At 41.9% G+C, this 17,217-nt stretch overlaps 1 protein-coding gene and 1 long non-coding RNA gene across 2 annotated transcripts in view; one reads left to right on the forward strand and one right to left on the reverse strand.

Moving 5' to 3' along the window:
• Positions 1-17,217, forward strand: part of fhit (fragile histidine triad diadenosine triphosphatase) — a 423,256-nt gene that overhangs the window by 341,700 nt on the left and 64,339 nt on the right. The gene's annotated exons all lie outside the window — the stretch shown is intronic.
• Positions 92-12,932, reverse strand: LOC120558181. Its single transcript, XR_005639065.1, has 2 exons — positions 12,863-12,932; positions 92-376 (listed from the first exon to the last, which is right to left on the reverse strand). It is a non-coding gene; the product is annotated as an uncharacterized LOC120558181 (long non-coding RNA).

Here is a 17,217-nt window from a genome sequence, read left to right on the forward strand (position 1 = left end):
CCGTAGCATGCTAGCGCGTTCTGATTGGCAAAACACTGCTACAACACACACTAGTTCACCATAATCTACAAAAGAACTACTTACATTTCAATCAGGGGAGACTTTGTTGCAGATATGCAAAGCTTTATTGTACAAATGCATGATATGACATGTACAGTCTTTGGAGATTAGACTCCATCATTATGAAATGACATAAATATTTAAGGGATTAGAAAGCCAGAAGCTGATCCCCCGATGGAGTCTAGACACTGATGGTGGTGTGAGGAATCCGAATACCGAACCGAGGAGCCGATGCGGTCCTGACGGAGGAGGAACCAGGAACCGTGCACGTGGAAGACCGGAGGAGCAAGGGGAGGAGGAGGATTGTGCTCTTGGCCTGAAATGACAACAGAGCAGTAGAAAGAGACAGGTTTAAAACCAAAGACAGTATATAAACTGGACCAACAGATCCTGTTGCTCTGGACGGAGACCAGTGAAGGCTATTAGAAGCACTTTTCCGGTGAGCGCTGAGCATTACTGCGCAGCCTCCAACTGAGAGAGATGACGAAAATGTGACGTGAGCAACGTGTCTGAAAGTTGTAAGTCTTCTGGTAGCTGTGCCAAGAGAAATCTCAATCATTCCCAATCTTGCAGAGACGGAGAGCGTAGGTATATGTAAGGAGATAACATGGGCACAGGCAAATTATTGCTAACTAAAATGCTAGTTAACATTAGTAATTAAACTTAAACAGCTCATTTAAGTCGAAACTGCCTGCGAGCTTCTCCTGTAATACCCAGTAATTCCTCTACTATGCAAGGCAAGGCAGCTTTATTTGTATAGCACATTTCAGCAACAGGGCAATTCAAAGTGCTTTACATAAAACATTAAAGAGCAGTTAAAAACAATTGAAAACAATTTAAAAACATTAAAAGACAAGAATAAAATTGATAGTGCAGTATAAGAATAAAAGTTACAGTGCAGTATAAGAAATTAAAGTTAATAGATTATTTAAAGAAAAGCAACATCAAAAAGATAGGTCTTTAGCTTAGATTTAAAAGAACTGAGAGTTGCAGCGGACCTGCAGTTTTCTGGGAGTTTGTTCCAAATATGTGGAGCATAAAAACTGAACGCTGCTTCCCCCTGTTTAGTTCTGACTCTGGGGACAACAAGTAGACCTGTCCCAGACGACCTGAGAGGTCTGGGTGGGTCATAATGTAGTAGCAGATCAGAAATGTATTTTGGCCCTAAACCGTTTAGTGATTTATAAACCAGTAAAAGTATTTTGAAATCAATTCTCTGAGGCACTGGAAGCCAGTGTAGAGACTTCAGTACTGGAGTGATGTGATCCACTTTCTTGGTTTTAGTGAGGACTCGAGCAGCAGCGTTCTGAATCAGCTGCAGCTGTCTGATTGATTTTTTGGGGAGACCTGTAAAGACACCGTTACAGTAGTCAAGTCTACTGAAGATAAAAGCATGGACAAGTTTTTCCAGATCCTGCTGAGACATAAGTCCTTTAACCCTTGATATATTTTTAAGGTGATAATAGGCAGATTTTTTAATTATGTTAATGTGGCTTTTAAAATTCAGGTCTGAGTCCATGACTACACCAAGATTTCTGGCTTTGTCTGTTGTTTTTAACATTGTCGTTTGAAGCTGAGCGCTGACTTTCAATCGTTCCTCTTTTGCTCCAAAAACAACCACCTCCGTTTTTTCTTCATTTAATTTAAGAAAGTTCTGGCACATCCAATCATTAATCTGTTCAATGCACATATTTAATTGTTGTATTGGGCTATAGTTCCCTGGTGATAAGGTTATGTAAATTTGGGTGTCATCTGCATAACTATGGTAACTTATTTTGTTGTTTTCCATAATCTGAGCCAGTGGAAGCATGTAGATGTTGAACAGAAGAGGCCCCAGAACTGAGCCTTGGGGAACTCCGCACGTCATATTTGTATGCTCAGATGTATAATTACCTATAGACACAAAGTAGTCCCTATTCTTTAAATAGGATTCAAACCACTTTATTACTGAGCCAGAAAGACCAACCCAGTTTTCCAATCGGTCAAGCAATATGTCATGGTCTACCGTATCAAATGCAGCACTGAGATCAAGTAATACTAAGACTGAAATTTTGCCACTATCTGTGTTTAAGTGGATGACTTTAACAAGAGCTGTCTCAGTGCTGTGGTGTGGTCGAAAACCTGACTGGAAGGCATCAAAACTGTTGTTTAGCGATAAGAAAAGGTTGAGTTGTTGAAAAACCACTTTTTCTATGATTTTACTTAAAAATGGATGGTTTGATATTGGCCTATAGTTGCTCATTAGTGTCGTGTCTAGATTGTTCTTTTTTAGCAGTGGCTTGATGACTGCAGTTTTCAGGGCCCGTGGGAAGATACCTGAGAGCAGAGATGTGTTTACAATCTGTAGAAGATCTGAAGCCAAACAATTCAAAACATTTTTGAAAACACCCGTTGGTAGAATATCAAGGCAACAGGAGGAGGTTTTCAGATGTTTTATAATGTCCTCCAGGTTTTTAAGGTTGATTGTATGAAATTGTGTCATGTTGGAATTTGTTTTGCGTGCACACTGTGACAACACATATCCTGTACTTGATATGGAAGCACTGACTGTTTGTCTAATTTTCTGAATTTTGTCTGTGAAGAAGGAGGCAAAGTCATTGCAAGCCTTGGTAGACAACAGTTCAGATGCTACTGTATTTAGGTGGCCTGTAGATATTTAGAAGTAGAGCTTGAGGGGAGGATCTTAGCTGAAGAGCCACATATTCAAAAGAAGAAACATTTCCGTAAGATAATTGCGTACATTGAAATGAGTCATTAAACAAAATGGCGACTCCACCTCCTTTCTTATTCACTCTATTCTCACTCATAAAACTAAAGTTAGGGGGGGCTGACTCAATGAGAACAGCAGCACTGTTATTATGGTCCAACCAGGTTTCAGTTAAAAACATAAAATCAAGATTGTGTTTGATAATAAAATCATTGATTAAAAATGATTTACCCGTTAAGACCTAACGTTTAGTAGGGCTAGTGTTAGTGCGTTTTCATTTTTTGGGACAGACTGTGGCTGACGAGGAATGGATGCTAAATTTGCAAAGTTTGCAGTTACGTGCTTATTCGCCATTCTTTTTCTATTACCTATCACAACATAAATTGTGGAAGAATCTAATACGCAGGGCCCAGGCTTGTCTTGAAAAGAGTCATGAGTGCTACTAGGCATGCAGCCTGGACCCGGCCCATATCAGTTAACGCTTGCTGCATTTTGCACACAAGCATCCTTATCAGTTTGGGGAGAAGGAGTTAACTGCCGTCCTTGAGGGGGCAGAGGTGCCTGGCATTTTACGATGGGAGAAGGAAGGGGGGTATACTTGGTTCCAGCATTTACCAGCTGCTTCATCTGGTCAGTGAACTCCAGCATGGGGATGGGGGAAAGAGGGGAGAGTGACGTATCCTTAAAGAGGTCCTCAAAGCTGTCGTGGTTGTCCAAGGGGTTTGAGGAGTGTTGGACGGGTGAGATGGGGGGTTGACATTTCTCATCTCCGCTCTTTGGTCTCCCATGGTCAAATCTTTGCTCAGGTGGGGGCTGTGGTGGCTCACTGCCGCACTTTGTTGTGTCTTCCTCTTGTTTTAGTTCATCTTGTCTCATGTCCTTGGCCAAGGGAGCAGATGTGTGGCTCAGAAAGTAAAGTAGGCTAGAGGTGAACAGCTTTACTCCTGACTTGTTAAGGAATAGTCCATCTGCTTTAAAGTCGCTTAGTTATGACACAATCGTTAGCTTATTTTTACAAAAGCGTCTGCTACGGAGCCATAACGTGAGGTACAAGGTAATGGAGCCTTTTATACATTGTCGTGTTTCTTTAGAAATAAACAATGGACAAATAGAGTCTTTAAACGCTTCAGATGTAAAGTTATTCACTGTCAAAGTGACGTCAAAATGAATGGCAGTCAATGGAACGCTAACGGGAGGTGATCGCTTTGTAGCATCAAAATGGCACCATATGGAGGTTTGAGTTCTGAAGCGAAGCTTACCCCCTTGTTTAAAACAAGGATGTCATGCTGTGATCGGCTCGTGAAAATCAAGGCCGCTTCTGAATGGTTAGAAAAAAGTGAGCGCCTCTACAGCTGTTCAGTTTTAGAAGAGAGAGAAATGTGATTGAGTTTAGAAGTCTTCCTGTCAGATTTTATGCAGAGCTCCATGCCCCTGTTCTGCAGGTATTCCACGCAAAGTTGGAAGTGCGCCCTCGTTTAGAAGAAGTCTCCCGGCTAACCCTGCCTTGTACTGACTGAAGTTGTAGAAACTAACAGCTAGCTGATGTGATCCTTACCTAGCTACTGCGCATGTGCGCCTCCCGACAAAGATGGGATAGAAGTGCACTACCTCACTCTGTAGCTAAAACAAAAACTTTATTCTTTATATTCTCAGTTATCCAGGTCAGGACTTTAAGAGACGTTGCCACTGAAGAGGTTTTGGAAAGACAAAAAAAAAAAATAAAGTCCAGTACAAAATACTGCTAGAATGACATCACAGCACCAGTTTTCTTTTATTACTCCATACTTTAGCTGAAGGAAATACCAGTATACTTTCAAGCAAGGCCCCGTAACTTTTGAATAAAATGCGCTCAGTTCAGCACACAGTAGGGATGGGAAGATTCACTAATTGCGCGGATATAAAAGTGCAGTGAGGGTGTGAGTGTACTGATTCAAAACAAATAAAATAAAAAATAAACAGTTTGCACTGGATGCAACTTGGGACGGACTTGCGATGTATCATTTCCAACATCTTTGTATCTGTAAAATCTGTTTTATTTATATTATTAGTAGAGAGGCTGTGCCTTTTATTTTTAGAGATGTGACCAATAGTTTGATATTTGGATAGATTTCTCCTCTCCAAGCTGTTTCACTGTCTCCGGCGCGCTCCATCATCCCCCCTGCTGTGACCAATTGGCGGCTGGGGAGGCTGATGCGTGTCCGGCCGCGTCACGTTTAGAGATTAACGTGGAGGAGGAAGGCCGACACATTCCACCAAATTCCTACAAATCATCGACCGCTTTCCTTGACCTGTACGCTCGCTCTCTTGTTTTGCGAAAACTTTGAATGTGTCCCCAAGTGCAGTCGCAAAAACCATCAAGCGCTACAACGAAACTGGCTCACATGAGGACCGCCCCAGGAAAGGAAGACCAAGAGTCACCTCTGCTGCTGAGGATAAGTTCATCCGAGTCACCAGCCTCAGAAAATCAAGTTAACAGCAGCTCAGATTAGAGACCAGATGAATGCCACACAGAGTTCTAGCAGCAGACACATCTCTAGAACAACTGTTAAGAGGAGACTGCGCGAATCAGGCCTTCATGGTCAAATAGCTGCTAGGAAACCACTGCTAAAGAGAGGCAACAAGCATAAGAGATTTGTTTGGGCCAAGAAACACAAGGAATGGACATTAGACCAGTGGAAATCTGTGCTTTGGTCTGATGAGTCCAAATTTGAGATCTCTGGTTCCAACCGCCGTGTCTTTGTGCGACGCAGAAAAGGTGAACGGATGGATCCTACATGCCTGGTTCCCACCGTGAAGCATGGAGGAGGAGGTGTGATGGTGTGGGGGTTCTTTGCTGGTGACACTGTTGGGGATTTTTTCAAAATTGAAAGCATACTGAACCAGCATGGCTACCACAGCATCCTGCAGCAACATACCATCCCATCCGGTTTGCGTTTAGTTGGACCATCATTTATTTTTCAACAGAACAATGACCCCAAACACACCTCCAGGCTGTGTAAGGGCTATTTGTCCAAGAAGGAGAGTGATGGAGTGCTGCGCCAGATGACCTGGCCTCCACAGTCACCGGACCTGAACCCAATCGAGATGGTTTGGGGTGAGCTGGACTGCAGAGTGAAGGCAAAAGGGCCAACAAGTGCTAAGCATCTCTGGGAACTCCTTCAAGACTGTTGGAAAACCATTTCAGGTGACTACCTCTTGAAGCTCATCAAGATAATGCCAAGAGTGTGCAAAGCAGTAATCAGAGCAAAGGGTGGCTACTTGGAGGAATCTAAAATATGACATGTTTTCAGTTATTTCACACTTTTTTGTTAAGTACATAATTCCACATGTGTTCATTCATAGTTTTGATGCCTTCAGTGAGAATCTACAATGTAAATAGTCAAGAAAATAAAGGAAACGCATTGAATGAGAAGGTGTGTCCAAACTTTTGGCCTGTACTGTAGGGGATTTAAAGCTACAGCCTTACTTTGCCTGGTGTGAACAGTAGGTTAGGGTGGCTAAAGTTAGCAACGTTTACATAGATGTTACTGATATAACTAGTCAGTTAGTTGACTTTATGTCTCTTCTCTACTTCTACTATAACTACTACTGTAGGTTTTGTCACAAACACTACAATGGTTTCACTACACAAGGTAAAACAAGTAAACCCGTTGTTCCTTTAAAGGTCCCATGACATGGTGCTCTTTAGATGGTTTTATATAGACCTTAGTGGTCCCCTAATACTGTATCTGAAGTCTCTTTCCCGAAATTCAGCCTTGGTACAGAATCAAACCTGGACCCGCTGTGTCGAGGACTAACCCTCTATATATGAGGTTTACCAACTGAGCTATCTGGGCGCCCAAACTCGTTGTTCTTTAGAGGGAGATGGGTTTGCTGTTTTTTGCTTCTTTTGCTCGTGGTTCCTTTCCACCCTGGATAGTTCATAAGATTTACATAATATCTATAAAGGTTGCCTATAAAAAATTGGAATGCTTATTGAACTGAGAATGACCGGCTTGAACATTAACCACCACTCTGCATTCCTGTAAATGGCAACGCTCACATTGGTAACCTCTTTGATGGCCATTTAAAAGTTGATGGGGCATCTTTGCTTCTTTTCCTGGCTGGTGGCACTCTAGCCAATCACCTAGTTCCCCTTCGCCCCCCACTAGGCAAAACATAAATACATAACCGAGTCAAAAACAGCGGCGGGATGGTGGAACCATTTATCATCTAGTGCTGCACAATTGGCATTGTTCTCCAAGAGCGAGCCTCCTGTGTGTTACCGCAGGAATTTGAAAAACACAATTCACTGCTAATGAGCCGATTCACCTGTGGCTCCTAATAACTTTAATTAAACATCTGAGAGATGAGTTTGAACAAATATCAGTGGGCTCTACAGCCCCCTGGAGCCTGGATCTCCAAGCCAATGAACCACAACACTTCAATAAGAAAATAATGAACATGCCTTTCAGGCTGTTTTAAATTTCACTCTGACATTTTGAATTTGTAACAAGAGAGTCTGTAGCAAATGAATATCAATGACTGGTGAGTTTGATATGAATATTCTAATAACCACGTTTAATAAAAAAGAACTTCACTATGCTTCCCTCATTGTGCCTGGGGGGGAGAAATGAAACATGCAGTTCCACAGCCAAGTCCCAGCAGCAAAATATAAATAGGTTTGTTTTTAATTTGCATGTGATCATAAGGGTTATTGTGAGAACAGCGGCATCGCCGCCATTTATATTTTCCATGTCACAGCCACCAAATGAGAACATTTTTCTCTGAGCTGTTTTCTTTGCAATGAATAATCGCCCAGGGTTTGTTCCCCTCATACCTCACCACTGTTAAGTGTTTTATAGATTTAACACGTTTATCTGTTCATAAAGACTATTTAAGAGGCAATAGAGCAGGTGAAGCTCTTTTCTCTCTACATTGTGAAAATGGGAGGAAACGCAACCAGTTTAAAGCTGCACCTAGGGATAACATTGCATGAGGCAACTGTCCATTTTTTTTTGACTTAAAGGTCCCATGACATGGTGCTCTTTGGATGCTTTTCTATAGACCTTAGTGGTCCCCTAATACTATATCTGAAGTCTCTTTCCCGAAATTCAGCCTTGGTGCAGAATTCCAGCCACTATAGCCAGTTCCACAATGAGCTTTCCTTAGGATGTGCCATTTCTGTGTCTGTAGCTATTCAATTCAATTCAATTTTATTTATAGTATCAAATCATAACAGGGTTATCTCAAGACACTTTACAGATAGAGTAGGTCTAGACCACACTCTATAAATTCCAAAACCCCAACAATTACAGTAATTCCCTCAAGAGCAAGCATTAGCAGTGGCTATTGCGACAGTGGCAAGGAAAAAAAGACTCTTGGTAGGCGGTGTCTGACGGGCCGGTTGGGGGTGTGATGAACAGTGGCACATAATAGTCACATTAAAGATAATGGAACAGTGACTTCGAAGGTCATCGTGGAAGTTCATGTCATGTCGGATGCGGCGGACGCAGCAGGACGCAGCAGGATGCAGCCGGGAATTGCAGAGAATCGCAGAGCGAAGAAACATAAGGACTCTGGGGAGTAAACTTCCCAGAGCTAGGTTAGTAACAAGCATTTCTGGGACAGGATGCATACAAAAGGAAACAAGTAGAGATGAGAGAGCAGCTCAGTGTGTCACAGGAAGGAAGGAACTTCCCCGGCAGTCTAGAATTATAATAGCATAACTAAAAGAGGCAGGTTAAAGAGAGGTGCCTGGTCGGGCTAGAACTCTCCCCAACCGGATCGGGCTGTACTGGCCTGCCTCCCTCTACTCTCGCTATATTATTGATTATATGATAAATAAAACTGATGACTACAAAGAGAAGCAGGTGGGCCGGTTAGGCGGACGCTGCAACTCCTCACTCATTAACTATAAGCTTTATCAAAGAGGAGGGTTTTCAGTTTACTCTTAAATGTGGTGACGGTGTCTGCCCCTCGAACCCAAAGTGGGAGCTGGTTCCACAGGAGCGGAGCCTGGTAACTGAAGGCTCTGGCCCCCAGTCTAGTTTTAGAGACTCTAGGAACCACAAGTAGCTCTGCATTCTGGGAGGGTAGTGCTCTACTAGGACAATAAGGTACTAGGAGCTCTTCCAGATATGATGGTGCTTGACCATTTAGAGCTTTGTAAATTCGATCCTAGATTTCACAGGAAGCCAGTGCAGAGAAGCCAATACAGGAGAAATATGATCTCTTCTCTTAGTTCTCGTCAGAACACGTGCTGCAGCATTCTGGATCAGCTGGAGAGTCTTAAGGGACTTATTTGAGCAACCTGATAGTAAGGAATTGCAGTGGTCTAGTCTAGAAGTAACGAATGCATGGACTAGTTTTTCAGCATCGTTTTGAGACAGGATATTCCTAATTTTGGCAATGTTACGAAGATGGAAAAAGGTTGTTCTTGAGGTTTGTTTTAAGTGGGCGTTGAAGGATATATCCTGATCAAAAATAACTCCTAAATTTCTGACAGTAGTGCTGGAGGTCAGGGCAATACCATCCAGAGTAGCTATATCTTTAGATAATGAAGTTCGGAAGTGCGTTGGTCCCATCACAATAACTTCAGTTTTGTTTGAGTTTAACATCAGGAAATTGTGGGTCATCCAGGATTTTATATCTTTAATACACGCTTGAAGTTTAGCTAACTGCCCACTTTCGTCTGGCTTAATTGACAGATATAATTGGGTGTCGTCTGCGTAACAGTGAAAGTTAATTGAGTGTTTCCTAATAATATTACCTAGAGGAGGCATATATAAGGAAAATAGAATTGGTCCAAGCACTGTGCCTTGAGGAACGCCATGGCTAACTTTAGCGTGCTTGGAGGGTTTATCGTTAATGTTAACAAATTGGGATCGCTCAGAGAAATAGGACTTAAACCAGCTAAGTGCGATTCCTTTAATGCCAACTAAGTGTTCCAGTCTCTGTAACAGGATGGAATGGTCAATAGTGTCAAATGCAGCACTAAGATCTAGTAAAACGAGAATGGAGACAAGTCCTTTGTCTGCAGCAGTTAGAAGGTCGTTAGTAAGTTTCACCAGTGCCGTCTCTGTGCTATGATTCTTTCTAAATCCTGATTGAAAGTCATCAAATAAACTATTGCTATGCAGAAAATCACATAACTGATTAGCAACTACCTTCTCAAGGATCTTGGAGAGAAATGGAAGGTTAGATATAGGTCTATAGTTTGCTAAGACCTCAGGATCGAGGGTGGGTTTTTTCAGAAGAGGTTTTATCACAGCTATTTTAAATGATTGTGGTACATAACCTGTTAATAAGGACATATTGATCATATCTCGTAATGAAGTGTTAACCACCGGTAACGCTTTTTTGAGTAGTCTCGTTGGGATGGGGTCTAAGAGACAGGTATATGGCTTAGCTGAGGATATCTTTAACATTAATTGTTGAAGGTCTATAGGATAAAAGCAGTCCAAGTATATGTCGGGACTAGTCGTTCTTTCTAGTGGTCCTGCGTTTAAAGGTGAACCGTTAGAAGTTGAGGGCAAAAGGTGATGGATTTTATCTCTAATTGTTATAATTTTATCATTAAAGAAGCTCATTAAGTCATCACTACTCAGAGCTAGAGGAATAGATGGCTCAGTAGAGCTGTGACTATCTGTCAGCCTGGCTACAGTGCTGAAAAGAAACCTTGGGTTGTTCTTATTTTCTTCTATTAGTGATGAGTAATAGTCTGATCTGGCCTTTCTTAGGGCCTTCCTATAGGTTTTGAGACTTTCTTGCCAATCCAAAAGAGATTCTTCCACTTTGGTGGAACGCCATTTACTTTCGATGTTTCGCGAGATTTGTTTTAATTTGCGAGTTTGGGAGTTATACCAAGGTGCTAGTTTCCTTTGCTTAATTATCTTCTTTTTGAGGGGAGCAACGGAGTCTAAAGTCGTCCGTAGGCAGGTCGTAGCACCGTCTACAAATGTATCAATTTGAGAGGGACTGAGGTTAACATAAAGGTCCTCTGTTATGTTAAGGCATGACAAAGAGTCAAATGCTGTTGGAATCTCTTCCTTAAATTTAGCTATAGCACTGTCAGATAGGCATCTAGTGTATAAGCTTTTATCTAATTTAGTATAGTCAGGTAGTAAGAATTCGAAAGTAATTAAAGAATGATCTGATAATACAGAATTCTGCGGAAATATTATTAAATCCTCAATTTCAATACCGTATGCCAGCACAAGGTCGAGAGTGTGGTTAAAACAGTGCGTCGCCTTGTGCACACTCTGACTGAAACCGACTGAATCCAATAATGAGTTGAAAGCAGTGCTAAGGCTATCATTGTCAACGTCCACATGGATATTAAAATCACCTACAATAAGTACTTTGTCTGATTTAAGGACTAAACATGATAAAAACTCTGAGAATTCAGATACAAATTCAGAATACGGACCTGGAGCCCTGTAAATAACAACGAATATAATTGGCTGTAATGTTTTCCATTTTGGATGTTGAAGATTAAGAATAAGACTCTCAAACGAGTTATAATTTAGTTTAGGTTTAGGATTAATTAACAGGCTTGAATCAAAGATGGCTGCAACTCCCCCTCCTCGGCCTGAGCCTCTAGGAATTTGAGTATTAATATGACTGGGAGGAGTCGCTTCATTTAGACTAACATATTCTTCATGGCCCAGCCAGGTTTCAGTAAGACAAAATAAATCAATTTTATTATCTGATATCAAATCGTTTACCAATACTGCTTTAGAAGACAGAGATCTAATATTTAATAGTCCACATCTAATTTTCCTATTTTGCTCTATCGTTGCAGTCGTTTTAATTCTAATTAGGTTGTTAAGTATAGCGCATCTTTTGTTTACCTTTGATTTAACTGATCTGAGTCGGGGGACAGACACCGTGCTTAATAGACTATGAGTGGGCGACTGCTCCAATGGAAGCACAGAGGGGCACGTAGCACTGCACCTCTGATTACTAATATCAAACTTGGGTTGTCATGGTTTAGGACCGATAATAGACTCAGTCAGATTTTTTGATATGAGAGCGGCTCCGTCCCAGGTGGGATGAATGCCGTCTCTCCTAATCAGACCAGGCTTTCCCCAGAACGCCCTCCAGTTATTCACATAGCCCACATCATTAGCTGGGCACCACCCCAACAACCAGCGGTGGAAGGATGACGTACGGCTGTACATTTCATCACTGATCAGGTTTGGCAGGGGTCCAGAGAATACTACAGAGTCCGACATTGTCTTTGCGTATGCAAAAAGTGACTCAACATTAATTTTAGTGATCTCCAATTTACGACCATTACCCCCTACGTGAAGTATGATCTTACTGTATTTACGGTTCTTTTTAGCCAGCAGCTTTAGATGGGATTCTATATCACCCGCTCTAGGCCCGGGGACACATATGACCGCAGCTGCTGGGGCCGCCGGGTTCACATGTCGCAGTATAGAGCTCCCAATAACCAGAATTGGCTTCTCAGCGGGTGTATCACTGAGTAGGGAGAAACTGTTAGAGAGGCGAAGATGATCCGGTTTAGAGCGACCGTCATCATGTGCACTCCCTGGTTTAGATCTAACGCTACGCTTCCCTCGGACAGTCACCCACTCGCCCGGCTGCTCAGGGCCTACCGGGGGACAGCTAGCAGAAGCTACAGAAGCTACAGTATGTTTGCCTGCTTCAGCTACGTGGTGCTGGCTAGCTACGGAAGCATATGATTCTGATTCCATGATGCGTAGCCGTGCCTCAAACTCACTAAGCCTTGCCTCCAGAGAAGCGAATATACTACATTTATTACATGCATCGTTATCACTAAAAGAGGCAGAGGAGTAGCTAAACATTTGACACACAAAGCAAGAGAGAGCCGGAGAGGGAGAGGAATTAGCCATTGCTAAATGGCTAAGCTAAAGTAGATAACAGCGTTTTAACAACTGTAAGATCAGCGAGGCAGTAAGGGAAGCGAAGTATAAGTGCTTGAGTAGAACAACTATAATTCAAATGCAATCCAGGCAAATAACCGCTAATTTAAACAATAAAGCAGAGTTGAGTACGTTTTTGCTGGAGCAGCAAACTAGCGTTTGGAACCGAACACGGGAACACCGGAAGTGAAAATACGCTTACCGTACACGTCAGCATGTCAGGTGATCAGTCAATCTGTCAGTCCTATTGAGGAGGAGAGAGTGGGGGCAAGGTGGAGGGTGGGGTTGTGGCCTTGACCAACTGCCACTTTGCTCATTTGAAAGCCATGATGTCTCTCTCTCGTGGGTTGGCCAAATTCTCTGGGCGGGCAAAGCAGAGAAAGGGGAGGTAACCTTGCTCCTTATGACCTCATAACAAGCATACGTGGTAGCTGGGAAGAAAGAAGAAAATATGGACGTCACCCATAGGTTTCTGAAAAGCCCAAATTAAACTCAAAGTGGGCGGCTCCCGGTGGCACTGCATATCCCTTTGTTGTAGTTTGTATTAGATCTGCCTGATTAGTTTTTGTCAACATTAAAATCACGATTATCTAACACGATTACTCATTGTCTTTTGGAAAGACGTTGCAATTATTGAACTTAAAAAACAGTTTCAACAAATCAACAGCGAAAATACCTTGAACTGTGACATTTCCCTTAATACTTTTTTTTCATTCAGAACACAAGACAAAATAAAAGTTCACTTGCTAACGTGCAAAATAATCGTTTTCCGCGATTACATTGTTTCGGTGATCGTTAGGAGCCAAAATCGTAATTTAAAGTTTTGATTAATTGCAGAGCCCTAATTTGTTTGCTTGTACTTCAATTCAGTGCATTATAACATATGTTATCTCAGGACACTTTACAGGTATGGTAGGTCAAGTCCACACTCTCATTGACAGAGACCCAACAATTCCCCCAGGAGCAAGCATTTTCCTTTTTAAAGCTTTGGGTTCACCGGAGTTTGGGTTTTGGTTATGGTCAGTAATGGATGAAATAATGCAGGTCTGGTTTGGCAGTACTGATACAGATCTCAATATTAGGCCAGTGGAGATACTTACCTGAAAACATGAATGTGATAAACATATTTCATGATGTGTCCAAAATGGAAAGGGTTCATCATGCTCAGTTCATTTTAAAATCTAGCCATTACAATTTGAATAATGCAATTTCTGGTATACGCGTGGGAGTTTTGAGCTGATGGTGACAGTGAGGAAAGGTTCAGGGATCGACACGAGGATTCATCCTCTGGGGACTGAGACACAACAATTCCCCCAAGATGCATGCATTTGGTGTGCGACAGCGGCGAGGAAAAACCTGGTGCTCTTAGTTAATCACATCTGAATGTGATAATATGAGGTGTCATCTGTTTATCTGCTGTTCTGCACTGACAAATGTCTGGATGCCTTGGTGCCCACGATTTAATTCCTGACTGCAGGCCCTTTTGGTGCATGACATACCCCTTTCTACATGTTTCCTGTCTCTCTCTCTACTTAATGTCAAATAAAGGCAAAAGACCAAAATAATCATCTTAAAAAAACAAGCGTGCATGTGACAATGCAAGTGAAGGCATTGGTAATTGGTAATTGCTGTTAGAGAATTGCAAGTCTTTTTGAATTTGTCCAAACATCTTTATTGTACTCTATTGCTGTTCAATAATGCTGTGGAAATGAGTTCATCAAGACAGGTAAATGTGTAGGAAGTGTTGAGTCTGCTTGAACATCAAACGGCATCGATTTTAAATTAAAAAACAACATCAGAAAGCGGGTATACTATACACACAAAGGCCTGCTTTCTTTCTGCACTTAAAAGTACAAAGCCACTATTACTATAACAAAGCCAGTGGTTGCTTATGTATCACCACTTTTAAGGCCCACTGTTCTTACAAAAGTAGGTACAGTTTTTTAAAATTGCAAACTGAATATGTGGGTATTTTTCACCATCTTTAAGAAAGTCACTCACAGAAAGTGCACATAACAGTGGATTTGAAGTACAGTGCAATGAAGTAAACTACTTGAGTCACAGTATACTTGAATAAAGGTGCAATAACAAAGTGAAGTTCCGAAACAGTTCCTCACAGTAAGACAGGTAAAAAGCAATTTATTACCTCCACCCCCACTGCCAGGTCCAGTGCTTTATCAGATGCAGATAGTGCATGACAGTGAAGCCGCACTCAACGGGCTGTTTATCGCTGTAAAGAGAAGGGATGGGACTCGGGAGTGCAGTTGCATTGTCATTTCATTTAGATGAGGTGGAGCAGCACGGGAGGCCAGCGCTGCATGGTCGATCCAGCGGGCTGACAGCATCTCTGTGATAGAGAATAGAGTCAGCAGCTAAACACTGTTGTAGCTATCTGTCTCTGTGTTTGCTCCATCCCCCTGTCTCTTCCTCTGTCTCTCTATTGGTATATCTGTCTCCCTCTGATGTACCAGATGGCACATTCAATTTTCTTTACAGCTTCACCTTGCCCAAAAACAGCTGTCACAATGCATCATACTTGCTTTGTGAGCGTTGTTTGTATCTTCCTTTTTATTTTTTTTACTTTTTGCCTTTTCTTTGTTCATTTTAGTCATTTGAAACCCCTAAGAAATAGAGGCAATGATAAGTGATCTATTTCAGTCTCTGTGTGTTCTTGCTGATTAGTCAGCTTGCCGTTTTTCACAGCACCATGAGCCTTCTTGAAATCCATACATCTGACATTCATGGCTGCAGCAGATTCCTCTCAAGCTACGGTCATGTCACAATTTAATATACTATGTTCAAATAAAGGGCAAATCAGACTCAAAGTCTAAAGCCTGTCATGCCTGAGGAACACTCAGTAATTCATACCGATGACTTTGCTGCTCTTAGAGTCATACCAGTAGTCGAGTTAACAATATCCTTCTTGTCCTAAGGGGGTGCTAAAAGAATGGTCATGGGGTCATTATAATCAAAAGTGTTCAATCTCTGAAAAGAACTCCGCTACCCAATCCGAATTTAACAAAAGATCAGGTTTGGGCTGTTTTGTAGCTTAAAGCTTTGGGTTTACAAGAGTTTCGTTACGGTCAGTAATGGATGAAATAATGTGCTCCCATCACCCACACAGCAACACATTGTTTCAGCACATTTGATCTGGTTCTGTGGTACTGATATAGATCTTAGTAGTATTAGGCCAGTGGAGATACTGGGAGCGTGAATGTGATCCACACATTTCAATAGGCTCGTTCGAGATGAACTGCGCCTCGCCTGTAAAGTGGACGAGAGCAAAGGTGACAAAAATCCGCTGTCAAGTCGGACAGTTGCCAGCCGTTTCCAGCAGCCTTCAGGCTGAACAGGAAGTGACAGAAACACTGTGTTCCGATTCCGATTTAATAAATAGTAATGAAAAGTTTATATAAATCGTCATCATGTTAAGTCGATTCTGAACCAATCAGCTGAGAGGCAGGCGTTTCCCAGCATGCCCTGGGTCCGCCTGGGTCTTGCAGTCAGTGAAAAGCAACTGCGCTGGCTGCGTCTCAGAACTGCGGCCGCCTTGATCTCGTGAGGTTATCGTTGCCCACGTGTGCATGACGTCAGAGCAAATCTACACACAAAGCTAACCGGCATGCATTGGGCGGCGATCGCCGGTGATCGGTTCTGCACAGACCTGGTAACAGACGTCCAAAGCAGCTCCAGTGTTCACTCTACTTTCTGATGACACCGGTCTCTTGCGCTTTTCAATATCCGTTTTCTTATTCTGGGCGAAGAAGACTCCTGTTCCTGAAATTTGGTTTTTGAACACTTGCCGGGGCCGGGAAGCTACGATGCCCATTAGCAGCAGCTGTGAGCCGAAAACGCGAAAGGCGGAGCAGTATGTCCTGTATGTCCCTTACCGGCTAACGTATTTCAAGATGGCGCATGACTATGGAGTGTCTACCCCAGTTCATGCAAGCGCAAATGTAAAATTCCAAGCCAATAGAAATACTTGAAATTGATGGTGGTGGTAAATATTCATGAAAAAGGACAAGTTTGTGAAGGGCAATACAGATTTTGATAATGAACAACTACAAACGTTACACACTGGGGCTTTAAGTACTAAAAGGCTGTATCTGCAATCAACCGGAGTATTATTTTTTTCTCCTACTTCCACTTTTACTTGAGTACATATTTCGATGAGTTTAATACTTTTACTCCGATACATTTTTTATGTGCTGCATCGTTACTCGTTAGACGAAACATTTGAAATAATATTAACAATATGATATTCAAACTTTTGACTGCTTTCTTTAATAACTACATAACACAATACTTGTACTTTTACTTTCAGTACTTGAGTAGTACATTTTAAAATAAACTACTTGCAATACTTAAGTACAAAAAATGTTGACTACTTTAGTACTTCCACTTAAGTGTGGTGCTTAAAGAGCACTTCGACTTCTACCCAAGTCACTTTTTTTGATAGAGCACTTGTACTTTTATTCAAGTCTGGGTCTCTAGTACTTTATACATATCTGGTTAAGACTAAAAAAGCGCTCTATAAATGCAGTCCATTTACATTAC

The sequence above is a fragment of the Perca fluviatilis genome, chromosome 4 (assembly GCF_010015445.1).
Source record: "Perca fluviatilis chromosome 4, GENO_Pfluv_1.0, whole genome shotgun sequence".
Lineage (NCBI taxonomy): Eukaryota > Metazoa > Chordata > Actinopteri > Perciformes > Percidae > Perca > Perca fluviatilis.